This window comes from Mastomys coucha, unplaced genomic scaffold (assembly GCF_008632895.1).
Source record: "Mastomys coucha isolate ucsf_1 unplaced genomic scaffold, UCSF_Mcou_1 pScaffold8, whole genome shotgun sequence".
In the NCBI taxonomy this organism is placed as follows: Eukaryota; Metazoa; Chordata; class Mammalia; order Rodentia; family Muridae; genus Mastomys; species Mastomys coucha.
In genome coordinates, this window is record NW_022196914.1 from 4,408,715 (window position 1) to 4,421,978 (window position 13,264).

The window sequence follows — 13,264 nt, forward strand, 5'->3', positions numbered from 1 at the left end:
TATATATATATATGCGCTCAATATACCCTGTTCAATATACTTCTTTTCTTTGACAAGAAATAGAAAGGATATTGTATTTAGATACAATAAGTAATCATTTCGTAGCCTTTTCACAATTATCTAGGCCTAGAAAATTAGGCCTAAATACTTGAGTTTCAATTTAAAAGGTACCTACTATCTACAAATATGTGCCTTTTTAAAACAGTGATTATAATGCTCTGTGGAGTAATGAAGACACATGAACCTAGTTTCTATCTTCAACATAAACACCAATCTATAGCCATGCTAACCTATTTGGATGATTTGAAACTTATCCATATTAATTTTTTAAACAAAGTGACTTACCTAAACAGAAACAAATTAACTAAAGCAGGTTTCCTGTCTATTCTCTACATGGCTTCCAGTCTGATTCCTATTTGAAACTCATCTCTTGGATAAACACATTATTTATACAAGTGCAGAGAAAACTCCACGTAACACAATTAAATTGTGCTAAGCCATGGTGATTGTCATGAAAGGGTATTCTGGGAAATCAGGCAGTCATCTTAAAGGAAGTACAATCAAAAGATATCCCTTTAAACTTGGGATAAGACAGTGGCTGCTGCTCCCTTATAACACCTAACTGCCTGCTCAGCTACGCTACCATATAAGCAGTGAATTCTCCTACGCGTGGGGCACTGTGCTGGACCAATAGAAACCCAAAGGACTATAAAAGGGTTCCTGATCATTCGACCCTTCAAAGATGACCAAATGCATACAAATGTGAAGAATCAAATCACAATATACAATAGTAGTCATAAGACAGTATTTATTCTTACAAGTGCAATCCCAGGTTGAACCTTTACAATATTTTATTCTAAATTCATACATTCCCGTTTCACAAGTGAAAAAATAGGTTGTATAGTTAACTAGATGCAATTAATTTAAAATTTAAATCTATCCAGTTTGATTCTGATGTGTGATCTCTTACCTAAAACTGATGGAAAATGTTTAGGGTAATTAACAAAAGAACCATCCCTTCTTTCCCAGGACACAGATACCACTCTCCCTAGGCCTTCCTGTGGGAGGAGCTGTTGAGACTGAGGAAAGTACTAAGTTGGAGGTCTATGGTGGGAACCACATGACATGATTAGAAACATTCCTTGGGTAGGACACAGAGCATAGGATGTAAAGCAGGAAGAATAGCAGGCAGATTATAACAGCGTTGGCAGGGCAGTTGAGGCTGCTGCATTGATTGGCTATGGGACTCAAACTCTAATAACTCTCCTGTCTTGGGGTCTACTCAGATGAGCTATTCTTAGCTTCTAACTCTCACGTTTAGCAGAAGGCTTTCTAAATCAGCAGGACAAGAAGCTATCCAGAGATAAAGGACTCCTCATTCCCCTTCCGAATCTATTGGCAAACAGCTGGTTAACTCCTTTACCACTTTGACCCTATAAAAATAAAAGAACATCTGTTGAAGAAGTTTTGCTGTTTAAGAAAGGATTTAAAGGATGAGAAAAGGATGGGTAGATGATGTACAGGGAGTTAGGAAGGCCAGTTTCTTTTCTTCCTTAGGTAGGAGATCAAGAATACAAAAGAAGCTGGGTACAGTGTAATTTCATACCTCAGGAGCAGAGGCAGGATGGTTGTACCGTGTTCAAGGGCAGCCGTAACTATAAAACAAGGCACATGGACACACATACAGCTATACATGGAGGTGTGTATGTGCACATGTACACAGCACCACAGAGGGGGAATTTCAATTATCCATGATACACAGAATCCTCAAATTTCAATCTCACTCCAATCTATGACAAAAGAAGATAGAAGAAGATGGCTACACAAACATAATGCCATCTCTAACAACAAAAATAACAGGAAGCAACAATTACTTTCCCTTAATTTCTCTTAACATAAATGGACTCAATTCCCCAATCAAAAGACATAGACTAACAAACTGGATACGTAAACAGGAACCAGCATTTTGCTGCATACAGAAAACGCACCTCAGTGACAAAGACAGACACTACCTCAGAGTAAAAGGCTAGAAAAAAATTTTCCAAGCAAATGGTCCAAAGAAACAAGCTGGAATAGCCATTCTAATATCAAATGAAATCAACTTTGAAATCAACGTTCAAACAAAAGGTATCCAAAAAGATGAGGAAGGACATTTCATACTCATCAAAGAAAAAAATCTACCAAGATGAACTCTCAATGCTGAACATCTATGCTCCAAATCCAAGGGAACCCACATTCATAAAAGAAACTTGTGGTTTGTGGATTGTATTTTGGGTATTCCCAGTTTCTGGGCTAATATCCATTTATCAGAGAGTGCATACCATGTGCGTTCTTTTGTGATTGGGTTACCTCACTCAGGATGATATTCTCCAGATCCATCCATTTCCCTAAGAATTTCATAAATTCATTGTTTTTAATAGCTGAGTAGTACTACACTGTGTAAATGTACCACATTTTCTGTATCCATTCCTCTGTTGAGGGACATCTGGGTTGTTTCCAATTTCTGGCTATTATAAATAAGGTTGCTATGAACATAGTGAAGCATGTATCCTTATTACATGTTGGAGCATCTTCTGGGTATATGCCCAGGAGTGGTATAGATGGGTCCCCTGGTAGTACTATGTCCAATTTCCTGAGGAATTGCCAAACTGATTTCCAGAGTGGTTATATCAGCTTGCAATCCCACCAGCAATGGAGTGTTCCTCTTTCTCCACAACCTCTCCAGCATCTGCTGTCACCTGAGTTTTTGATCTTAGCCATTCTGACTGGTGTGAGGTGAAATCTCAGGGTTGTTTTGATTTGCATTTCCCTGATGACTAAGGATATTGAACATTTCTTTAGATGCTTCTCAGCCATTTAGTATTCCTCAGTTGAGAATTCTTTGTTTAGCTCTGTACCCCATTTTTAATAGGGTTATTAGGTTCTCTGGAGTCTAACTTCTTGAGTTCTTTGTATATATTGGATATTAGCACTCTGTCAAATATAGGATAGGTAAAGATGTTTTAAGATTTCCATATATAAATTACCTACACCAGAATCTCCAGAAAGGCATGATTAGCATTATTAGCAAAAGTCAAATTCCATTAACTATATTCTTGTAACGGTAACAATCAAGTCTAGAAAAAAGCTTAAAGGGCACCTCCTTAAAATCTGGAGGGCAAATGAGAAAACTGAAGTTGTGGGACTCCACTAAGAAATAAATACCAAGTAGAAACAAGTTTGGCCATGACACTGACTTTTAGGAGGATACTCAGAGCTAAAACATGATTTCCTTTCATGGAAAGAAGAATTGAGGTTTTAGGACTTTCTGTCACAGGGTCGATACCTGTGAGTGCCATAGCTGAAGCAGGACAATGAGGACTGGAGGTGACCTAGTGAGCTAGGGTGCCCGTAGGCAGAATGGCAGCATTCAACTTATTCTCTAATTGGCAGTATTTTTTGTAAATAAATGTCAGTGGTGGCTAAATGTCTTTTACTAGGAGGCATAACTCAGTGAAGTTGCAAATGCCAGCAGCTATCTAAAGTAGAGTTACTGCTTTTCTTTTATGTATTTTAAGCTACCTAAAAAAGCAAGCATCAATCTGACTTCAGGCCTCCTGAGAACTACAATTTGGGCAGCAGTCTTTCAGTGGTGGTTACAGTCTACAATGTCAGGATGGCTACACACTATATAAAACAGGCTTGCCTATCTCACTTCTTTCTCTGACATCACAGGCAACAACCACTAAAACAAAGCTTCACCTTTCCATTGAAAATGCTGGGAAGGGAACTTGTTCTCACTCCTTCTCTTCACTTTAGGAAGAATGAAACCAAACTATTACTTCCCATAATGCCAAAAGAAGCTATAAAAATTGAAACATGACAATTAGTAAAGTCTTAGGTTAGCATCCATAGTAGTAGGTTTTCTCATGACATTTTCACATATATGTGCCACTGTACCTTGTTCCCATTTGCTCCCTCCCTCATTGTCTATCCCATGCCCCTCCCTACTCCAGCTGGTTCACGTCTTCCCCTAGTTAGTCCCCTTGTGTTTTCTGGTTATGTGTATTCCATTACTCTATTTACCACATCCCTTGATATGCATTCCTCTCAAGTCCCCTTTTACGGTTTTATGACTAGCAAACATATACATGAACGAAAACACACACACACACACACAAACACACACACACATACTTTAAATCTACCACCACACAGGAGAGAAACCACCTAGCATCTGTCGTTCCGAGTCTGGCTTATTTTATTTAGCAGAATGATCTCCACATCCAACCATGACTTCATCTTTCTTACTGCTGAACAAATTCCATTGTGTATGTGCACACAGTTTATCTGCTCATCTGCAGATGGACACAAGGCTGGCTCTACTACCTGTATGTATTCCATACATGGGTATGTAAGTATCTATGAGTTGTCTTCCATACATAGTTAATGCTCACCACAACCAACCATTTCCAATGAATATAATAGTCAGTTTTGAAGTACTTTCAGTTTTACCTAGATCAAAATCTGAATAAGTCAATGGGCCTAGTAATTATTAGTTTAATTAAGGATATTGAATCATTTTATCTATTAATAAATATTTGATGAAATTAAGCTAGCAATAAGGAAAAGATCAGTTTAGTAAACAAACAGAAATATCTTCAGAATGATTCTTTTCTACTGTTTTTACTGAAGCTTTTCTTCCAATGTCCCACCTCCTATTCCTACCTTTCTATTTCTTATAAGCAGGACAAAGACAATTTCCTCACTTTTTCTACTTTGTCAGTCAGTATGAAGTGTGTGCTCACTGTGTACTACTAGCTTTTGTGATTACAACAGGGTTCTTACTCTGATTCTAATTATATTTCCCAATCTCCTGGTTGTCCCATATACCTGGTATTTCATCTATATAATAACATACTGGAGGTATTCTTTTTCATTCTATTTAAAGTAGAAATCCTTAAATATATGGGCATAGAAATGCCTATTTGTTTCCATGTTTTCAGTTTTCATAATAGAGATCACAATTCTATACAGAGACACAAAACTTGGTGAATTTATCAAAAATAAGGTGCCTGTAGGTGTGTGGACTAATTTCTGGGATTTCAATTTAATCCCACTGATCAACATGTCTGTTTTTGTGCCAAAACCGAGCTATTTTTATCACCATAGATCTGTAGTACAACTGAAGATCAGGGATGGTGACTCCTCCAGCAGTTCTTTTATTATTCAGGATCTTTCTAGATATCCTGGGGTTTTTTGTGTTTCCTTCTGAAGATCAAAAATTTCCTTTCAAGATCTGTGAAGAATTGTGCTAGAATCTTATGAGATCTGCATTGAATATGCAGATTGCTTTGGGCAGGATAGCTTTTTATTATATTGATCCTTCTGATCTGTAAGCATTTTTCTGATATCCTCTTCAATTCCTTTCTTAAATGTTTTTATCATACAAGTCTTTCACTTGGTTGGTTAGAATTATCTCTAGTATATATGTACTGCTATAAAAGATATTGTTTTTATTTTCTGTAATAATTATTTTCTCAGTCTGTGTCATTTGTACGCAGGAAAGTTACTGATTTTTGTATCCTGCTACTTTGCTGGTAGTGTTTATCAGCTGTAGGAGTTTCCTAGTAGAAATTTTAGGGTCAGTTATTCATACAATCATGTTGTCTTCAAATAAAGATATGTTACCTTCTTCCCTTCCTATTTCTATGACTTTAATCTCTTCAGTTGTCTTACGGCTCTAGCTAAAACTTCAAGTACTATGTTGAGTACATACGCAGAGAGTGGACAACTTTGTCTTATTCCTGATTTTAATAGAAATGCTTTAATTTTTCTCTCCAGTTAGGTAGACATTAGCTGTGGACTTGCTGTAACTTACTTAAGATATGATACTTGTATCCCTAGTTTCTTCAGAATCTTTATCCTGAAGGGGTGTTGGATTTTGTCAAGGCTATTCTGCATCTAATAAGAGGATCATGAGGTTTTGTAATTGAATTTAATGCTTGCTCCATGAGAGGGAACCCATCCTTGACACTGCTCAGATGGTCAAGAACCTGAGACTAGATATGCCAGGGACCTAAGGGAAACCAAATATTACTGTTCTGTAAAAGAAACATAACATAAAAGTACTCCTAAGAACATTCTGCTATCCTCATAGACCAGTGCCTTGCTCAGCCATCACCAGAGAAGCTTCCTTCTGAAGTAGATGGAACACAGAGACCCACCACCACACAATGTGTAGAATGAGAGACCTTAGGCACTCAGCCCTAAATGGGATACCTGCATCAAATCCCTCCCCTCAGGGCTCAGGAAACTGCAGAAGAGAGTGTGGGAAAACTGTAAGAACTGTGAGTTTGGAGGACACTGAGGAAAACAGACAAGTCTTCTGCACACAGAGGGGCTGAGGCAGGGAAGAACTCAGAGAGACTGTGGGGCTGAGGCAGGGAAGAACTCAGAGAGACTGTGGGGCTGAGGCAGGGAAGAACTCAGAGAGACTGTGGGGCTGAGGCAGGGAAGAACTAAGAGAGACTGTGGCACAGCACAGGTCTTGTCTTGGATAGGTCTGGAGCAGAAGAGCCCAGAGTAGAAAGGAAAACTCAGAAGCTTTTCACACATGGTTTACCACTTGCAAATGACCCCAACAGTGTCTACTGAGACTACTCTTAAGAGAAGGCCTCATGCCCAGCAGAAAACAAAGGCAATGGCATCCTTGCAGGTTTGTCTCATAATGGTTAGTCAGGATTCTCCACCACACCCCCCTCTGTCTCTGCCTGCCTACCTTTAAGTTCTTTTTATATATATATTATGGCTTCTGGTTTTGTGTTGTTATGGGATTTCTGTATCTGTGAACATGTATGTCTCTGTGTTTCCATGTGTTTCTTGTGCCTTTTCTTTTCTTTTTGTGTTTCTTGGGTTCTTTTCTTTTGTTTTGTTCTATTCTGATTTGGTTTTGTTTTATCTTATTTTATTTTATTATTATTTACATGTCTATTTGTTTTGTAACTAGAGAATGAGACTGTGAGTTAAGATGGGAGGGGAGGTGGGGAGATCTTGGAGAAGATGGTGTTTTATGAACTACATTGTATTAAATATATTGTATGAAATATATATTTTCAATAAAAAATAGAAAAAGAAAACTTTATTAATTATTTTCAGTAAATAAAGACATAAAAGATAGAGGAAGAAAGAAAATAATAAGCTCTGCTAACCACTGGAAGGAAAATATTGTGCTAGAGACCATGAACATACAGGGTGCCTGGGGCTGTCCAGTGCTAACAGTGGCTAAGAAGCAAACTGAAATGAGCAGCCAACTAGTCACTTACTTAGTTGCTCTTTGAATAAATACTTGCTATAAGATACCCATTATCAATATGCAAAAAAGTGCTTAGTTATCAGAAGTACTAGCAGAGAATGCTTATACATACTTGCTAGAACTAGACTGAATGGGCTAGAATGGTACTCGAGAGAAATTCTGAATATAAGAAAGTCCACAATGTACCAAAGGAATAAAAGAGCTGAAGCCACATTTTTCAAAGGTCAGTAGTAGTAATAATAGTAGAAGAACTGAGAGCACAACTCAGTCCAGAGATGAACAGCAGTGTGCTTGTTATGAATACAATCCCAAGAAGCAGATGAATGAATAGTTATACTGGCTCAGTAGGATAGCCCATGTTAAATACGCAGCATACATCTTTAGACTCCACCATCCTCTGGTCCAGGAAAAGTAATCCTAAAGAAAATCTTAAGGGTATTAACTATATCTCAATTTTCTTCCAGAAAGTGTCAACTTCTATACTTTATTACTATCTTATATTTCTAGCTGGGATCCCTGAAGGCAAGTTCCAATTGCTTTTAAGGCAATGGAAGTGCCTCATTTGCTTGTTTAACTTTCTCATTTTGTAATTCTCTACACTTTTTTTTTTTTTAATTTGAAGGGATAATTTACAGCTTACTAAAGTCAAGAATAAGTACTGCTTTAAGATCAAAAGGTAAGCTGACACAGAGGGCAAGAATCTGTTCAGAGTTGAAACCAAAGTGTGAGCTACTCTCAAGACATTTTAGCCTAGAGGGACAGTTCTTAGATCTAAATGTCAGCATGGCCTTTTAAAATTATTACTGTGATTATTTTTAACTCCATCATTCTCTAAAAAAAAAAAAAAACATACAATATGGCCTATGTGCCAGGACTATTGGACACATCAGAAAGAGTAAGAACCTACAGAATTATCTAGAAAGATAGAAAGAGTAAGAACCTACAGAATTATCAAGAAAGTACCGTGATTATTCAGGAATATTCACTGTATGTTCCAAATGGCACTGGCAGTAAAAACAAGTTTTGATTGTAGAGGTCTTTCATGTTCTTGGTTACATTCATTCTTGAGAGAGAAGAGGGGGGAGAGGGAGAGAGTGTATCTCACTGGTATATGGATTTATACATGTCCTAAATATTTAAACCTTATACCCACAGATAAGTGTAGTTCTCATCCCCATCGAGAGACTTCTTTTTGCAACAAATACAAACATTACAAAGCCCCACAACCCATCCAAATTGTGGCACCAGTCTCAGTGAATATATATATGATACAGCATCTGCACGTAAGGTTCAGGGACTGTTGAGGAAGAGAGGGCAAAAAGATAGTAAAAGCCAGAAGATCAAGGATGTTGCTGTGAAACTGTCTCCTAGGAATGTCAAAAGCTACACATATAAAGTTTCATCAACATGGCTGTCTAAACATGACAGGAATGAGGATGAAGGTTGATAGGGGAAGGCCATGGGGCCTCACCCCACAAAAAGAACTCCAGGCATATAAGGAACGCTGAGAGCAAGAGAAATGGCTTTCCTGGGAGAGGACACTAATTGGTTATCCAATGCCAACTGGTCATCCCAGAAAACACACACACAAGAAATATTATACAGACTGAGCTAGTTATATATAGGTATAAGCATATACATGTAAAGACAATTAATGAAAAAAACATTAATTTCACAGAGAGCAAGGAAAGGTATATGGGAGACCTTAGGGAAGGAAGGTGGAAATGATGTCATTATAATTGTAAAAACAAAATAAATAATGTCGAAATAAAGGTGAAAAAAGACGATATTAACCTTGGAGAGAGATGGGGTAGGAAGCCTTAGGGAGGACTGGGGGTAGTGGTGTGGCTAGATGTGGCTTAATATATATATACATATATATATATATATATGCACAAAATATTCAAAGAATAAATATATCATTAAAAAAACAAGTTTTACAAGTCAGATGAATAGAATAGGTATCTTAAACGTTTTTAGAATCTTCTTACCTAATGAAATTGAAAGAAGCTAGGCTCAAGACTATAATCTCAACTGTTGGGAGGTTGAAATAGGATGATGGTTCTAAGTTCAAGACCAGCCTATTCTATATAGTGAGCTCTGGGTCAGAAATCAGTGAAATAGTTTATGGTAATTATTTTTACTTCAGCATATTCTAGAATAAGTTCTTATACACAGTACTTAAAATATATGGAGGGGGCACACAAGTTTTAAGACGAGGTTTCTCTGTATAGCCTTGGCTTTCCTGGAACTCTCTGTAGACCAGGCTGGCCTAAAACTCAGAGCTTTGCCTGCCTCAGCCTCCAAAGTGCTTTGATTAAAGGCATGTGCCACCACTGCCTGGCTTTTTTTTTTCCATGTGAGTTGGTGTTTTGTCGGCATGTATATCTGCATGAGGGAGTTGGAGCCTCTAAAAGTACAGATACAGACAGTTATGAGCTGCAACATGGGAGCCAAGAATTAAACCTGGGTCCTCTGGAAGAGCAGCCAATGATTTTAACTGCTAAGCCATCTCTCCACCACCACCACCCACATACCTTTCCTTGCTCTCTGTGAAATTAATGACTTTTTTTTTTGTATCACAAACAAGACTCTCCTAGTAGATATAAACTCTTATCCATCTGAAAACTCATCTAAAATTCCCTCAAAGTTTCACTGTGCTAAGTTAGCAGTCTGTTCGAGGAAAGCCAAGTTCTCACAGGGACCGTTGGAAAAGTTTAAAAATTACTCTTGAAAGTGTTCCTGCCTTGTTTAAGGACCAAGGACTCTGCTCTGCAGAGCTTAAGTCTCCTTTCTTCATGTTCACGGTTCTTTTTTTTTTAAGCCTACAGCACCAGGTATTCCCAGGTGGTCTCCCATCCAAGTACTAACTAGGCCCGACCCTGCTTAGCTTCTGAGATCAGACGAGATCAGGCTCGTTCAGGGTGGTATGGCCGTAGACCATGTTCATGGTTCTTATGCTCACTCTGTTAAGTCTGTTGCACCATTCTTCCAATGACTCTACCCTTTACTTGACTATGATGCCAGCATCCCCAGCAGAATATAAACTCCAAAGATGTCGGTTCAACAGTTCTCTGATGGTGAGCATGGTGAAGAAATTGTTGTGTTTCAGGTACAAAGTAAACCCCTGACTCCTGATTATCATGTTATGGGGATGATAAGGCTACTGTTTCTCAAACTCAACTACTTCAAATTCCCCATGTCAATATATAAAGAAGGATATGGTATAGCTCCAGGGTAAAGCATTTCACTGCAAATGTAAATAATATCCTTGGCATACAAAAGTGCGCATGAACATTTTACATTATCAACGTTGTTTATTCTAACAACTACTGTTGTTAGTCTCAGTTTATAAATATGAAAAAGTATTCAAAAGGAGTCAAGCCTGGTGTGGTGGCAAACACCTTAATCCCAGCAGATGTGGTAGGAAATCCAGCTACACAGTCAGTTTGTACAGCCAGGGCTACACAAGACCCTGCTTCAGTAAAACAATAACAAAGCTCTTAAATACTTGTTTACTGTCATATAACCAGCAAAATTTTACACACAAGAAACCTAGATCTATTCCATTTCAAAGGCACTGGCTTCAACCAATCTATCATAATTTTCTTTGAGTCCTTGAGGACATTTGCTAATGATTCCTTTATGTTTCTGAAGCCTATATTTAAAGGCACATGCACACTACACTCATTCATACACACACAGCACACTCTTAAGCCAAAAGTGCAGTTCAGATACCTAGCCTGCCCAAACCACATCTTAACAGTACACTGCAGTGCACGGCACAGGGTACTTTTCTACTGACCGATTACTGATGGAGGACTGAGCTCTCTAATGCCCATACCAAGGGAGAGTACTATGCTGCCAACTCATGAAGAGATTACTCCTCTGTCCCCAAGCCTGTTAGCACAGCTTCTACTCAATGTTTATTGTACTCACATGGTGGGAGAGTCAGAATTCCACATTGAACCATCTAAATCAGGGGATCTCTACCTGGTATAAGAAGTACACTTTCTTTTGGGGGGACGGGAGTGGCGGAGGGGCCTGTTGGGGGTTTGAGACAGGGTTTCTCTGTGTAGCCCTGGCTGCCCTGGAACTCACTCCGTAGACCAGGCTGGCCTCAAACTCAGAAATCTGCCTGCCTCCCAAGTGCTGGGATTAAAGGCATGCACCACCACTGCCTGGCAGAAGTACACTTTCTAAGAAGGTAGCTTTAAGAATATAATGGATCAGTTTTGGCTTATACTTTGCGAAATAAAAATTATTTGTAATTTATCAATTAATTACATGATTATCAAATCATGTAATTAATCAAATTTTTTACTTAGCAAAAAAATGATCATCATAGCTGAATAGATAGCACAGTGGTGTTAGAGCTCTCTAGCTGCTTTTACAGAAGTGGAGTTTGATTCTTAGCACCCACATGGCTACTCCCAACCAATGGATCTGACACTCTCTTCTGGCCTCTGTGGGCACTGCAATGCACAGGATACACAGATATATATGCAAACAAAATGCCAATATGTATATAATAATTTTTTAAATTTTTAACAAAGTAAGCATCACAAATTTTGCTGTGACTTTTTTTTTTCTATAACTTCAAACTAGAAGTTCAGTGATCTGTCTAAGATATCTTCCCTTACTGAACACAATTTATGTGTGGGAAAACATGTATGCCCCATCCAAGTGTATTTAGTATCTCCATATGTTTTAACTCACAATTTGGAAAGCTTTGTTCTAAATTTGCTACTAAATGGTTTACAGGCAAACCTTCCTAGGTTTAAAAATAAAAATACCAAAATGTCATCTGGCTACTAGATCTAGTCAACGACAATTCAATTTAAGTTATGGCTACTTGTACTTAGCAAAATATTTTAATTTCATGCCATTTTTATAATCTTGATTCACTATCTCAGTGATAAAATATAATACATAAATATAGTACAGGATGAATTAGTGCCTTCAATGTATATGGATGTGTCACTATAGTTTTCTGAAGGGAAATATATATAAAATTTAGAAGCACTTTTAATTTAAGTGGTATCATTTAAAAACACAACTAATGAGAGAAGGCCTCTGAGTGCGGCTCCTTGCCGGAGTGCTTGAGACCAGACTGACTGATGTCTCCTCTTCTTCAGCCCCTCCTCCATTCCTGATGTCTCTCCTGCTTCTCTCTCCTCACTCAGCTTGCCCTGCCTGTGCCTCTTCCTGCTGTTGCCCGCTTCTCTCCTCGCTCAGTTTTGCTCATTCTCTGTGGGCCAACACATAAGAAAGAGGATTTTCCTATGTAACCCAGATCTTCTGTCAGGCAAATCAACCCCCGATAGTATGTTTTACCTTTAAACAACCTCTAGTAAAAAAGTCCTTGAGTTTTTCCCAGATGCCAACCCTTACAGTTGATCAGAAGGCTGGCATCCACTCCTGAGAGACCCTAGAGACCACATCAGAACATACAGGATCAGACTTCTAGGAAGAATCCGAGATCTACTCAAATTCCATTAGACATAAGAATACTAAGCTCATGGAGCTATATAATAACCAAGAATACTGAAAGCATTTGGAGTACTTCCTGTGGCAGAGTTAACTGCCATATGATTATCACTCATGTTTCTAGCACTGCTAGTGCTGGTTCTGTGATTATTATGGAGGTTGAGGTGAGCAGTGCTGGGAAGTAGAGAGTTCTCCAGTCAAGCTCTGTACATTCAAACAAAGCTAAGTCCTTTAAAATTTATTTATTTTTACCCTTTTTGTGCATGAATGTTTTACCTGCATGTACCTCTGCGCACTGTTAGAAAAGGGTGCTGGATCCTTTAGAACTAAAATTGTGAACAGTCATAAGTCAACGTATGGGTGCTAGAAACCAAACTCAGATCCTTTCTAAGCACACCCAGTGCTCTTAACTACTGAGGCATCTCTATAGCCCACCTCCAGTGCTCTTAACTACTGAGGCATCTCTATAGCCCACCTCCA

At 38.4% G+C, this 13,264-nt stretch overlaps 1 protein-coding gene and 1 non-coding gene across 3 annotated transcripts in view; both read right to left on the bottom strand.

Annotated features, from left to right (window-relative positions):
* Wdr70 (WD repeat domain 70) overlaps positions 1-13,264 on the bottom strand; it is a 227,894-nt gene that overhangs the window by 63,909 nt on the left and 150,721 nt on the right. The gene's annotated exons all lie outside the window — the stretch shown is intronic.
* LOC116084055 lies at positions 10,117-10,235 on the bottom strand. The gene has a single exon (XR_004116017.1). It is a non-coding gene; the product is annotated as a 5S ribosomal RNA (ribosomal RNA).